The 11438-nt window shown below is 37.8% G+C and overlaps 1 protein-coding gene across 1 annotated transcript in view; it reads left to right on the top strand.

The window, feature by feature from the left end:
• The first annotated feature begins 519 nt into the window (after positions 1-519).
• The window catches only part of mettl24 (methyltransferase like 24), an 83031-nt gene continuing 72112 nt past the window's right edge, over positions 520-11438 (top strand). The window contains exon 1 of the mRNA XM_088625818.1: positions 520-653. The gene's annotated coding sequence lies outside the window, so the exon portion shown is untranslated. The remainder of the gene's footprint in view (positions 654-11438) is intronic.

The following is an 11438-nucleotide window of genomic DNA, read 5'->3' as shown; positions in this document are numbered from 1 at the left end:
TTTGTAAACATACGCTACTTTCTCTGTTGTGGCACCTTTTAGTGTAAGTTTACATAACTCACGAATTAAAAATATTGTACCGCCGTTTCCATATTGTTAAATTTTATGCACGATAGCACGTTATTTTATTACACTTTAAAGATTTTTTTAACCCTGATCATTTGCTCATTAAAACCGCACCATATGAGTACAAGTCCTTGGTAAAGGTATTTTCTCCAGTTCAAAAAACTTCCAACTTTTCATACTGTGCCGCCTCCTTTGAGCCATTGCTCAAATCCATCGTTTACCAAAGACATTCCTCAAAAGAAATTACCTACAAAATACCGTCCTTGTTTCCTAGGCGATCAGCCCTCATTCTAGCGTAGCGGATCCTTACAGGTATATATCGTACTTCGTGTCATTAAAAGCGCAACAATCGCTAGCGTTTTCATCACAGTTTTCATTTATTACGTTTTTAATGCCTCTACCTAATACGTATTTGGCGAGTGCTGCGGTTTATTATGGTCTTTCAAAAATTTGATTACTATTCCTAATTTCCCAGCAACAGTAACAAGAACTGGGTTAAGCAGCACTCAAATAAAATGCCACATAAACGAATGGGAAGCGTTACAAAACCTACTGTAAATTAATCACCGGGGACCAGAGGGTTTCAGGTAGGACTTGAGTCTAAAATATAAATATACAATTTAAACTATAAGTCAGATATTTATTATAAGTAATATAAGTTACAGACCAGAAAGGAGTTCTTGCATATATAGTAAACACAGTTACCCTGACGAAGTACCGTCATTTACAACTTGGAAGCCTATCCTCTGCAGAACGATATCTTCTAATTCTCTCGATTTTGAACTCGTGACATACTCTGAAAGGCTGGAGAAACCTTTTATTTTGATTAGGGTGGTAAAATGTTCTCCTCGCCGTTAAACACTGACCTGTTCAAAGTCGATATTCTTGCAGCAGAAAGAGACCTGTGATGAAGAATTCCATCTCTCGCTGACTCTTACAGCGTTTTCTTTCCCCTCTGATCAGTTTCATTGGAAAGTTCATTTGCAGTGAACAATGAAGTGAAAAATAGCCACAAAAGAACAGTCGACCTGACTCAAGGGTGACCTGGGACGAGGCTGGTGTTCCAATTGAGCAACTTAAATTAGGAAACTGGGTCAAAACTGATTGCAGGTTATACATGATGTACAAAGAAATGTATCATGTGAATGCATCATCATTAACATTATGGTCATGAAGCTAGTCAATTATCACAGTGACTACATGTTGATTTTTTTATGTGATTTTTTCCGATATACTTTTTTCCAGTGAGCCCTCAGCAACAGTTCTATGTTAGCTGTTTAGTTGATTCTTAACAGTGAAACCAAAATTCCACAAAATAAAAAACAAGCCTTACAAAACACTTCTTTAGATTATCAGTATGAGCTGTTTTCTATGATTCTTAGGCAATAATAGAGATTGTTTTCTAGCTTCAGTTAAGTGCAGATGGAATACAGTAAGCATTTAATGTTGGAATAGTCCTAACAATTGAATCATCTTAATCAAAGGAGATAAAATCTCTGCCGAGGCCTGTTTCATGCAAACCAGATACCATGAAGCTAAAAGCTTTTAAGAAACAGCATTTGTGTACATTGTCCAAGTAAAGCAAAATCTTGAAATTCTTCCCCAGCATAAACGTTATGACAATAATGTGATGGAAGATGTATAGGGCTTAAGTAATGTCTAATGAAGTTTGATGGGGAGCAGTGCTTACTTCAAAGTACAAAAACAACAGTTCCAAATTGTCAGCTGTTTGGGATCAATGTTAGAAAAACATTGAACACAAAGGTCACTCACTACTTACAAACAGATAATACACCAGAGATCAGTCAGAGCAAATTTTGTCAGGACACAGTGGAATTCAAAATTGTTGGAGTTGCAAATCTTGGACTCCTGTACAAGTTCTAATAAACAATAATTTTATACAAACTGTCTCAAACAAATTGTATCTGTTCAAAAAGAAAAATTGAATGAGTCACATACAGGTAGGTGGACAATGACCAACATGTCCTACTAAAGCAAACATTTACACTTGTTTGTGTTGATCACTACTTTCCAGAAAGCACAAAAGCAAAAGATGCGTATAGTATATTTCAGACAAAGAATATGGTACATTACAGGATGTTGCTTAAAAGTCAAATGACAAACTGTGAAAAAGAAAAAGCAAACTCGAAGACACAAATGAAACCTATGTGGAAGTGCATTTAAAACTGAATGCAGGGGGGGCCTTCTTTACGCAAAGGGTTGTTGAAGAATGGAATTACCTGCCCAGCCGTGTTGTTGAAGCCGATATCTTGGACTTCAACAAATAGTGAGTAAAATCCTTGGATCAACTACCAGCTAACTACCAAATGGGTTTTATAAACCCAATGGCCTCATCTCATTTTTAATTCACTGTATTTAATCTTCCTGTACACATCACATTTTTCCTGTTCTGAAGGACAAGTCAGCCACTGCCATAGAACAGATGGCATTCAATAAGCCAGGACATGCCAAATGTTCAGCTGTTTTCCTGTATGTGCTTAAACATCACTTACTGCACTATAAAGCTGTTCTTGTAGCAGTGCGGTACTATTTCCAACCAGGGTACTCATTTTGATAGTCTTTTATTACACTCCTCTATGGGTATTGCCCATTTACACTTATTGCAATACAGTAAACATGGATTACTATGATAGATGTCACGAAAAGTGGATTTTTTCAATTAACTTCAGACAGTAATTTATGGGAAGGGGGGTGGAAATACAGTACCATAAGAACTGGACGAGGTGAGGGAGGACTACAGCTCCCACAATTCTCCTCCCCAGCTAACATTGAGGGGCAAAGTTCAACTGAGGCACATGAGACAAATAGTTCAGTATACTTTGTTCAGTTTTACCTGACAGAGGAACATCAAAACTATAGGACAACTGTGGAATACGACACATGAGGAACGAACAAAAGAGGGGAATTTTTTTAGGTGAATTATTTTTACGTCTTGGTTTTCTCCTTACTTTTAAAACTCGTGATGGACTTCTTCAATATCATTGTTGACTTACTGTACAGGGCTAGGTAATTTGTTCACACCGAGTGTTTCGTATGCTTTAGCGAATTTTATACAGTACCTGTATATTTACGTCACATTAAATATGGCAGCGTCAAGGTGTCGCTGTGGTTAGGGGACCCTATGGACAGTTCCACCGTCACTGTCCATAGAGTTTTCATGGCGAGGTCTCCTGCACATGAGCTAAAGGCGGCTGAGGTCCCTGCTGCGCGCAGGGAGGGCGATGACGTCACCGTGTCCAAGTAGATTGCCAGGCCTTTCTTCCGCACAGAGACCACCAATACCGCCCCCCATACTGCTGCAGCCCAGTATGGGTTATTAGAGAACCTTGCGCTTGACGTGGGACACGAACCCACTACCCTGAGATTATGAGTCTCATGCTCTACCAACAGATCTATTTGAGACCCTATCAAGGTGTCGGTAGCCCGTGGAAATCTGTATCCCCTTTCATAGTGCGGAGGCGAAATGTAAATGCGCGTTTACTACAGACAATACGAAGCCCGTGCACCTGCAGTCAGACAAATCTTACTTTAGATTTACCCAGCACCTCCGCACTTTAAAAGGGGATACAGATTTCCACGGGATACTTAATTCTATACGACACTGATGCTAAGCAGAAAATACTTGTTTTGAAATAATGTAGGTCTATGTATTTTAGATATTTAAACGATTTTGACGGTACTTCTTAACTAAGAGGCTATGCATGTTTTTTTAAAAAAAACTACCTGGAATAGCAGTGATCAGTACAATAAAGTTTAAATGACTACTGCACTTTGAATTGTTCAAACTATTCTGCCATTGTAGATCTGGCGTTATTCTCGCTGCACGAAAAGCAAGCTACTGTACCTGCACCTCATACGAATATTACGGCAGCATCCTGTATGCTGTCGCACATTCAGGAGAAGGTACGGCTTCTTATTGCCTGCCTAATTCAAAGTTCATGAAATTCTCGGAATGAGTTTTGAAATATTTTTCTTGAGGCATCCGGACTCTGACGTAAAACAAAAAAAATCCTGTACATCCTGTTAAGAAACAGAAACGACTGTAATTGTGTGGATTGCAAGTGTTAAAATATCTACAAATGTGACAGAGGAGCCTGTCACGAAGAACAGATAGTACGGAAAATACAACATTCATACACCTTCCGTTGAGCTGTTGCTAAATAAGTTCCTGAGGGTGCACACTCAGGGCTTGACTAGTAACTGCAATTACTTAATTTCATATACATTCACGTACATAAACATACTTAAACACAGGTATGAGTGAGTACTGTGATGTTAATAGAGAGCGCTCTCAATGGATAATACTGTTTGTTTGGTGTCGGTACTTCCGGAGTGGGTCAGCCTATGGTGGCCTCAGAAGGCCAAACCTAACCCCGGTTCTCAAGGGTTATTTAAGTAAATTGGAAAAACCACATACTTTGAATTGCAAGCTATTTAAACTGCCTCCTCAGTCTAAGGGGTGTTGGGTGTTGGGTGTTAGGACTGAAAACAGAGAGAAAGCAATAAGGAGGATTTATTTTCATTTGAAGAATTAGTTTTGTTTCTTTTTGGGGTTTTGTTTTCTGGTGTGGGGGACTGGGAGCACTGTAAATAAACTGCACTTATTTAACTTGAGTGTTTTTGTGACAGAGCCATTTCGTTATAAAACAGACCTACTTTGGCCTTCCTCAGGCCATTGTGTAACAACAAAAATCAAGGAAGAACGTATCATATCTCATATAATCGTGTTTTGAGGCTGAAACCGTTTAACTGGTCTGTTAAACCGGGGGTGAGGATGTTCCAAAGCAAGGGTTAAGTCCAAGATTACCAGGATAATGTGAAGTCATTAACAGTTCAATAAGGTTTTTGTGCATTCATCAAGAGTATCGCAAACAATCTGAAATAATTAAAATATATATATTTACCACAGTTTAAAACAGCAGCATAAGAACAGAATTGGAAGACCAAAAGCGGAATGATCAGAATGTGATATCCTTCAAGCAGTGACAACGGCCATGTGTGTGAAGTTATTTTCTGCAGTGCTCAAGGACAGTTAACCCTCATTTTTATTGCAGTACTAGCAACACCAAATATTTAGGGCATGAGGAGATATTGACACAATGCTTTTGAACCGTGTTACCAATCACTTATAATCACTGCTGGGTAAATCATTGAATAATATTTATAGTAACTGGAAACCTGGAGTTTTCTCAGCACCTTATCAGTGTTTTAAGAACAGTCTAATTATAAACCTACAATATGTACGTAATACAGATTCAAAGCTGAAATATGACTTACCTTATCCATTCGATATAAATTCTACACAAATTCAGCATCCCTCAGAGTGTATGAGTACATTAAATTGGCAAACAGTACTATTCAGTTATCTATTCACTTGAGTTTTGGAAAGTACATTGCTATGTCATTGGTGGCATTGGAGGTGCATTGATTAGCATTGCTTTCTTGTAGTACTGAGGCCATGGGTTCAATTCTGGACCCTTGGTGCTCTCTGTGCAGAGTTTGTATGTTACCCATCTGTTCATTTACTGTAGGTGTCCTCCAGGTGCTCTGGTTCCCTTCCACAGTCCAAAGACATACTGGTAGGTTGTTTTTTTAATAAATAGAAAACTGATATTTCACAACACTTGCTGTGAAAGTTTGTGTTTTGCGTTATACATTGATCACTCCCATATTTTTTTCCCTATTTCTAAAATACACTAAAGCATAGATAAGTATTAAAATGGCATTTCACCCCTTCAGTCATTTCAAATTTTCAAACTGTATTTAAAGGCACAATAAAGCTTCTTAAAGGCACCAAACAATGTTGTCTACAGGAGTTTTAATCTATAGATAAGTTCATTTGAGAACTTAAGTTAATTACTTCACCCTTATTATTTAATTAGCATGGAAAATTGCAGATGTATAATCAGTTATGTCATACTTCTTTGACACTTCTTTTTTTCCAAATACGGCTCTATAGGTTTTATTAGGAACTTTGACATGTATAAAAACTTTTCTGCTCTTTGGTCATAAGGTTCAGTCCTGCCTGGGGTGCCTTTTGTGTGGAGTTTGCATATACTCATCATGGCCATGTGGGGTTTTTCTGTGGACTCTTTTTTCCCCCCACGACCCCAAGACACGATTTCATCTCCGTACTGTCCTCTGGGGCCAGTGATAGACTGGTGTGCCATTTAGGGTGTGATTCTACCATTCTGTTCCAGTTCATCATGACCCTTTCTTGAACTAATGACTTATAGAAAATAAAAGTCTGGCTAAAGGTCTAGAAACTGCTATCTCATAGGACTTGGATGATGTGAAGAAGGACTGAGGCGATCCTATCTAGCCAGTTAGACCGGTTTCACCCTTTTCATCAGGTCTGCAGCATTAATGACCTAGAAAACTGCAAAAACAACTGGAGTTCAAATGCAGTAAAAATAACTGTCTGCTAGGACTGGGAATAAGTCTCGGTGGAAACACAAGACATGACAAGTGTTTGATCACTACAGTTATTGCTTCTTTTAACTTAAGATTTCAAATTCTTCTGAAGAGATGTGTATTTTTGTATTTACAAATCATCTGAATGGAAGCTTTAGAATCTGAAACTGTAGTAGTCATATTTAAATTATTCTTGCTTTTATTTTCCTTTTATTCTACAATATAAAATTTAATAATTTCCATAATAACTTGTTATGGAAATTATTAAAATACAGTAGAAATAAAGGTAATAATGAAAGAAAACAGTGAGGATGGCACATGTGAGGAAGTGCATTGACTGCAGATAGATTGAAAATAATGTCCACTGAGCAGTAAATATTGTGTAGATGAAGAATAATTTACTACAGTACAGTAAGAATTCCATGGTGCAAGGTACAGTATAAGTAGGCGGTAAAAGTTCATGACAGTTTGAGAGAGATCACAGGTGCTGTCCAAAGAGATGAGTCTTGAGGAGGAGCCAGAAGGAGGTCACGGACTGAGCAGATCAGATTTCAATGGCAGTTCATTATATCAATGCAGTGCCAAGGATGAATGAGCCCTGGAGGAGGGGGAACATGGAAGAGGAGCAGAGAGGTTTTGGATGGGGTAAAGGGAGAGGTGAGGGACGATATACTGTAGAGGGGACAGGGTGGTTATGATAGCAATAGACAAGAATGAGTGTACTGCTCATACAGGGAGCCAATGTTTTAAAGGCTTGGAAAGAGAGAAGCAAGGTAGAGAAAAGCCCAGATGAGCAGCAGAATTCGGAGTGAGTTGGATTGGGCCAACAGTATTGGCCAGCCAGGAGGGAGTTGCAATAGTCTAGGAATTAGAGTCCTAGAGCCTGAACTAGAAGTCGTATAGTAAAAAACATTAATTCTGCCTAAAACAGTTCACGATACAGAACCATATGCATTTGTTAAAAGAAGAAATACCTTGTGGAGTTTTTTTTGTCTCCTTATTTGAAATAGCAGCCAGATGACACTGATGTGCTCACACATCAACCAGTTACACCATTTTTTTTGTATTGAGGTATCAATCATGTTGTTCTTCGAAAGATAGGTTGGCAAGCTTTGTGCAACAATCCTGAAGAATATCTTGCCTTGTTGGCAGGGAAACTGAGTGAAACTGCTGTTAATGGAGTCTTTGGGACTCTTAGATCAGTCCCGGCACATTCATCAGCTTCCACAATATTCTTAGTGCTCCAGATGCACTCTTGTCTACTTAATGTGATACTCCTGGAGATTAAAATCTTGAAGCCAGGGGACCTTTTCTTTTTATCTTCTGTCCTCTTCCACCCCGTCACTTGAAACACTGTCTTTCTCCCTTTCTAGGTATTCAATTTCCTGTTGTGATTTAACTTAGTTACCACTTTTGGTATTTTCATGTCCTCTATATTGTCCATTAAGAGTGACAGATTTATGCAGTTTTCTTTCACCTGTTACGTTTAACTGTCCCAGTACTAATACTGTATCCCAGATGTCAGAGCCTTTTGGTCACTTAACTTTCATTATTTTCTTTCCTATGATAGTTCACATGACAGCCTTAAGTACAACCAAGTTCATTGGGTTCAAATAACAGCGGTTAGAGACAACCACCAGGCAGTGATAGGTACAGATATTTAAATTTCATTATGACATTAAACAATGGGGTTTTTGCTTTATTTTTAATTGTTGTATATAGAAACATTGGAACATAAAAATACAGAAAGCCTTGTTATTGTTACAAATGGGGCTTATGAAAGAAGTGAATATGTGGAATTGACCAAGCACAAAAGTCAATAAGTAAATTAAGTAACCATGTAAATCAAATACAAACTGCGGTTATATCTCTCTCTCTCCCTCGACAGACAGGGATGCCATACAATAAATGGGAACCCATCTCCCTCTTCTAAAAATGCCCCCACTAAGCAAGACAGGCCATTTTTAACCAAGGGAATCACTCAGGAAATCCAAGATCCCTAAAACCACAGAACAGCAACCTCTCTTAGTAAAGTTCAAGTACTTAACTTCTAGTCTTCCCGGTTGATCTTGAACAAGGACCTCACGCCTGGCACATGCTTTATGTGTATGTTTATGTATCTATATGGTGTCTTTCTGGACTGCTGATTGACACTTAATCATTTTCCCAAAAAGAACTTCAATTCTTTTTAAGAATGTAAGAAGGTAAGGAGGTAAGCCAAAGTAAACCTTACAATTGTTTTGATCACTCGATCTGTAATACCTACATCTCAGCAAACATCCCCTTTTTGCTTTGAAGCTGTGAATGAATAGGCATTACCCATGGTTTCTACATTCTTTCAGACACTTGTTGCCTACAGCTGGAACAATATAATGAACCTTGCTATATACAGTAGCTGTCCCAAATACAGTACGATCCCACTTTCCCTTGGTTCCCAATTTAGTTATATACTGTATAAACTGTAATAACTTTAACACAACTGCAGTCAACATCCAGTTGGTTACTAGTTCTAAACAAAAGCAAATACAGTAGTAATAATTAATATCCAACAGTATCTGTTGCAACAGACCTTGAAACATTGACAGAATGTTGCAAAGCAGGTGCTCTTTCAGGAATATTTCATGGGGTAATCATGTGACAGAGAAAGCAGGTACTGGTCAGATCAAGAGCCAGCATGGTAAGAGTGAGTCTGTGCAGAAGAGAACTATAGTCAAATCGGAACAGTTTGAGGTTTGTTTATAAAATGCACTCTGCATTAAATGGGGAAAATGAAAAAATGTTGCCACGGTTACAGAATTGCATTAGAAAATGACACTCAGGTTGAATAATTATGTTTTCTTTTATATAAGAAATACAGTTTTTTCATCGTGACTATAAGAGCAGTGGTCCCCAACCCTGTTCCTGGAGGAACACTGCCTTCAGGGGTTTAATAAAAACGGGGTTATTATCACCTCCCTGGTGCCCTGAAAAGAAATGTATATATTGAAAAAAAGGAGATTTTTATGTGTCTTATTTTTCATTTTCAAAACAATCCATTATATCATTGATCCTTCATTCTTACTCAATACAGTTCTCACAAAGTTTCTTGCTTGTCATCTTAGCAACATGAATCTTGGTAAAAGGGAAGAAAAGGATGATTGTCAAATTGCCAAAATGATGCACAACTGTTGAATGCAATGCTGATCCGTGCTACACATGATACACCTTAATGAAAAAATGTTTCTGATCATGCAGTCATGCTTTAATAGGGGCAAGTCATACTTATTAATTTCTGACTTTCCTTTACAGTTTTTTGCTTTTGTAAAAAGTGCCAAGGATTGTTCTACAGTTATTTAAGTACAGTACATAATTTTTCAAGATGCTTTACACAGACATGAATAGATATGTATAAAAGACAGAACCACACAACTGTGCAATTGAGCCCCCTCATTCCCCCTCCCCCCAGCCTTGGACATCAACCAGTGAGACTCAATTTCTCCTCGACAGCTGGTTAAAGTATTTCAATGTCACGACAAAATCCCATAAACACCTGTTTTTTTTCTGAATACCAAAGCTTTCTGTTCCACCAATTTCTTTCTATAGGTTTGTGATGCATGTACTGTAGTTATGAGGAATGTGCTGAGTTTACAACTAAGCTACCATGGTGCAAAATGTGCACCTTAAAAACAGTCAAAATATGTATTTTCGAGACTTGGAAATAATGAATGTGGCCTTAGGAGCTTTTATAGTTTCCCGATAAAAGCCCCTGAAGTATTTAAGAGGAGCTTAAAAAATGTTGTTTCAGTTTTAGAAATTCATCCCCAGACATGGGAACTTTATGGTGCAGAATAGCAATGTTCCTGTTACATCATGATGATTCCTCAAGAATAATGCTGTGAAAGGTCAAAGGTCAACTACTAACGTTCCACTTTCGTAAGGTATAAGAGATGAGGTATAACATCTACTGACTTGTAAACTGTCTTTTTCACGTCTGTGCTGCTCTCATAAGCAAAATGGAATCTATACTCAAAAGTTATTTACAAATTCAGCAATAACACTTTTTTTTCCTGAAGGCTACAGACCTCCGCAAAAAGCATTGATTAAATGAACAATTTCTAAGGTTCTAAGAAGGTTTTGGGTATGAGGTATGATGGGACACCAGGCTGCCCAAATGTACACACCCACACTTACATGTATATGCACACACTCACACCAGGGACAATTTTCTCAGAAGCCAATTAAGCCAGTACGTATTTGGACTGTGGGAGGAAACCAGAGCACCTGTTGAAAACCCACACAAACATGAGGAGAACATACAAACTCCATGCAGATAGCACCCCAGATTCAGAACAATGCTAACCACTGTGCCACCCTAGTCTCTCACTATATATACTGTACATATAAATAATTAAATGTATAAATATTTAAAGTATAATAGGGTATGTCTTTGCCATTGTTGATTGCATTTTAGCTCCGTTATTACGCTGTATTAATTGTTGTGTTCAGTAGAAAATGTATTGAATCATGGCATGTTAATTCGTCTGTCTTCCATAATCATAGACATACAGGTCATTCTTAATTCAGATACTTTGGCATCACAAAATGATTCACATTCTCACAATGTTCATTACCTTCTTTTGTTTCAACACTTGCAATCCAAAAACTATTCTTTCTGGACTTTTTTTTTAAATTGTCTTGGTTCTGTCTGTGTCTCCCCCAAGTGAACAAGGTACTCTGCACATACCGATGCGTTTGACCTCAGAGGTAACTTCATGCTTCTTATTACTACAGGCTTTGTGTAAACACTTACAGTAGCAGTATTTAGTCATTCAATTAATTATTTGAATTTTACAGATGAAGAATAAACGGAGAACATTTACAGTAATTTCCTTTCCTTTAGCAACAAATTTCATATTCATGGAACTGGAAAGTAAACCTATAAATAAAAAGTACATTTC

Source organism: Lepisosteus platostomus, chromosome 3 (genome assembly GCF_059453375.1).
Source record: "Lepisosteus platostomus isolate fLepPlt1 chromosome 3, fLepPlt1.hap1, whole genome shotgun sequence".
Lineage (NCBI taxonomy): Eukaryota > Metazoa > Chordata > Actinopteri > Semionotiformes > Lepisosteidae > Lepisosteus > Lepisosteus platostomus.
The sequence above is the reverse complement of the archived record's forward strand: the minus strand, read 5'-3'. Positions and strand labels throughout refer to the sequence as shown.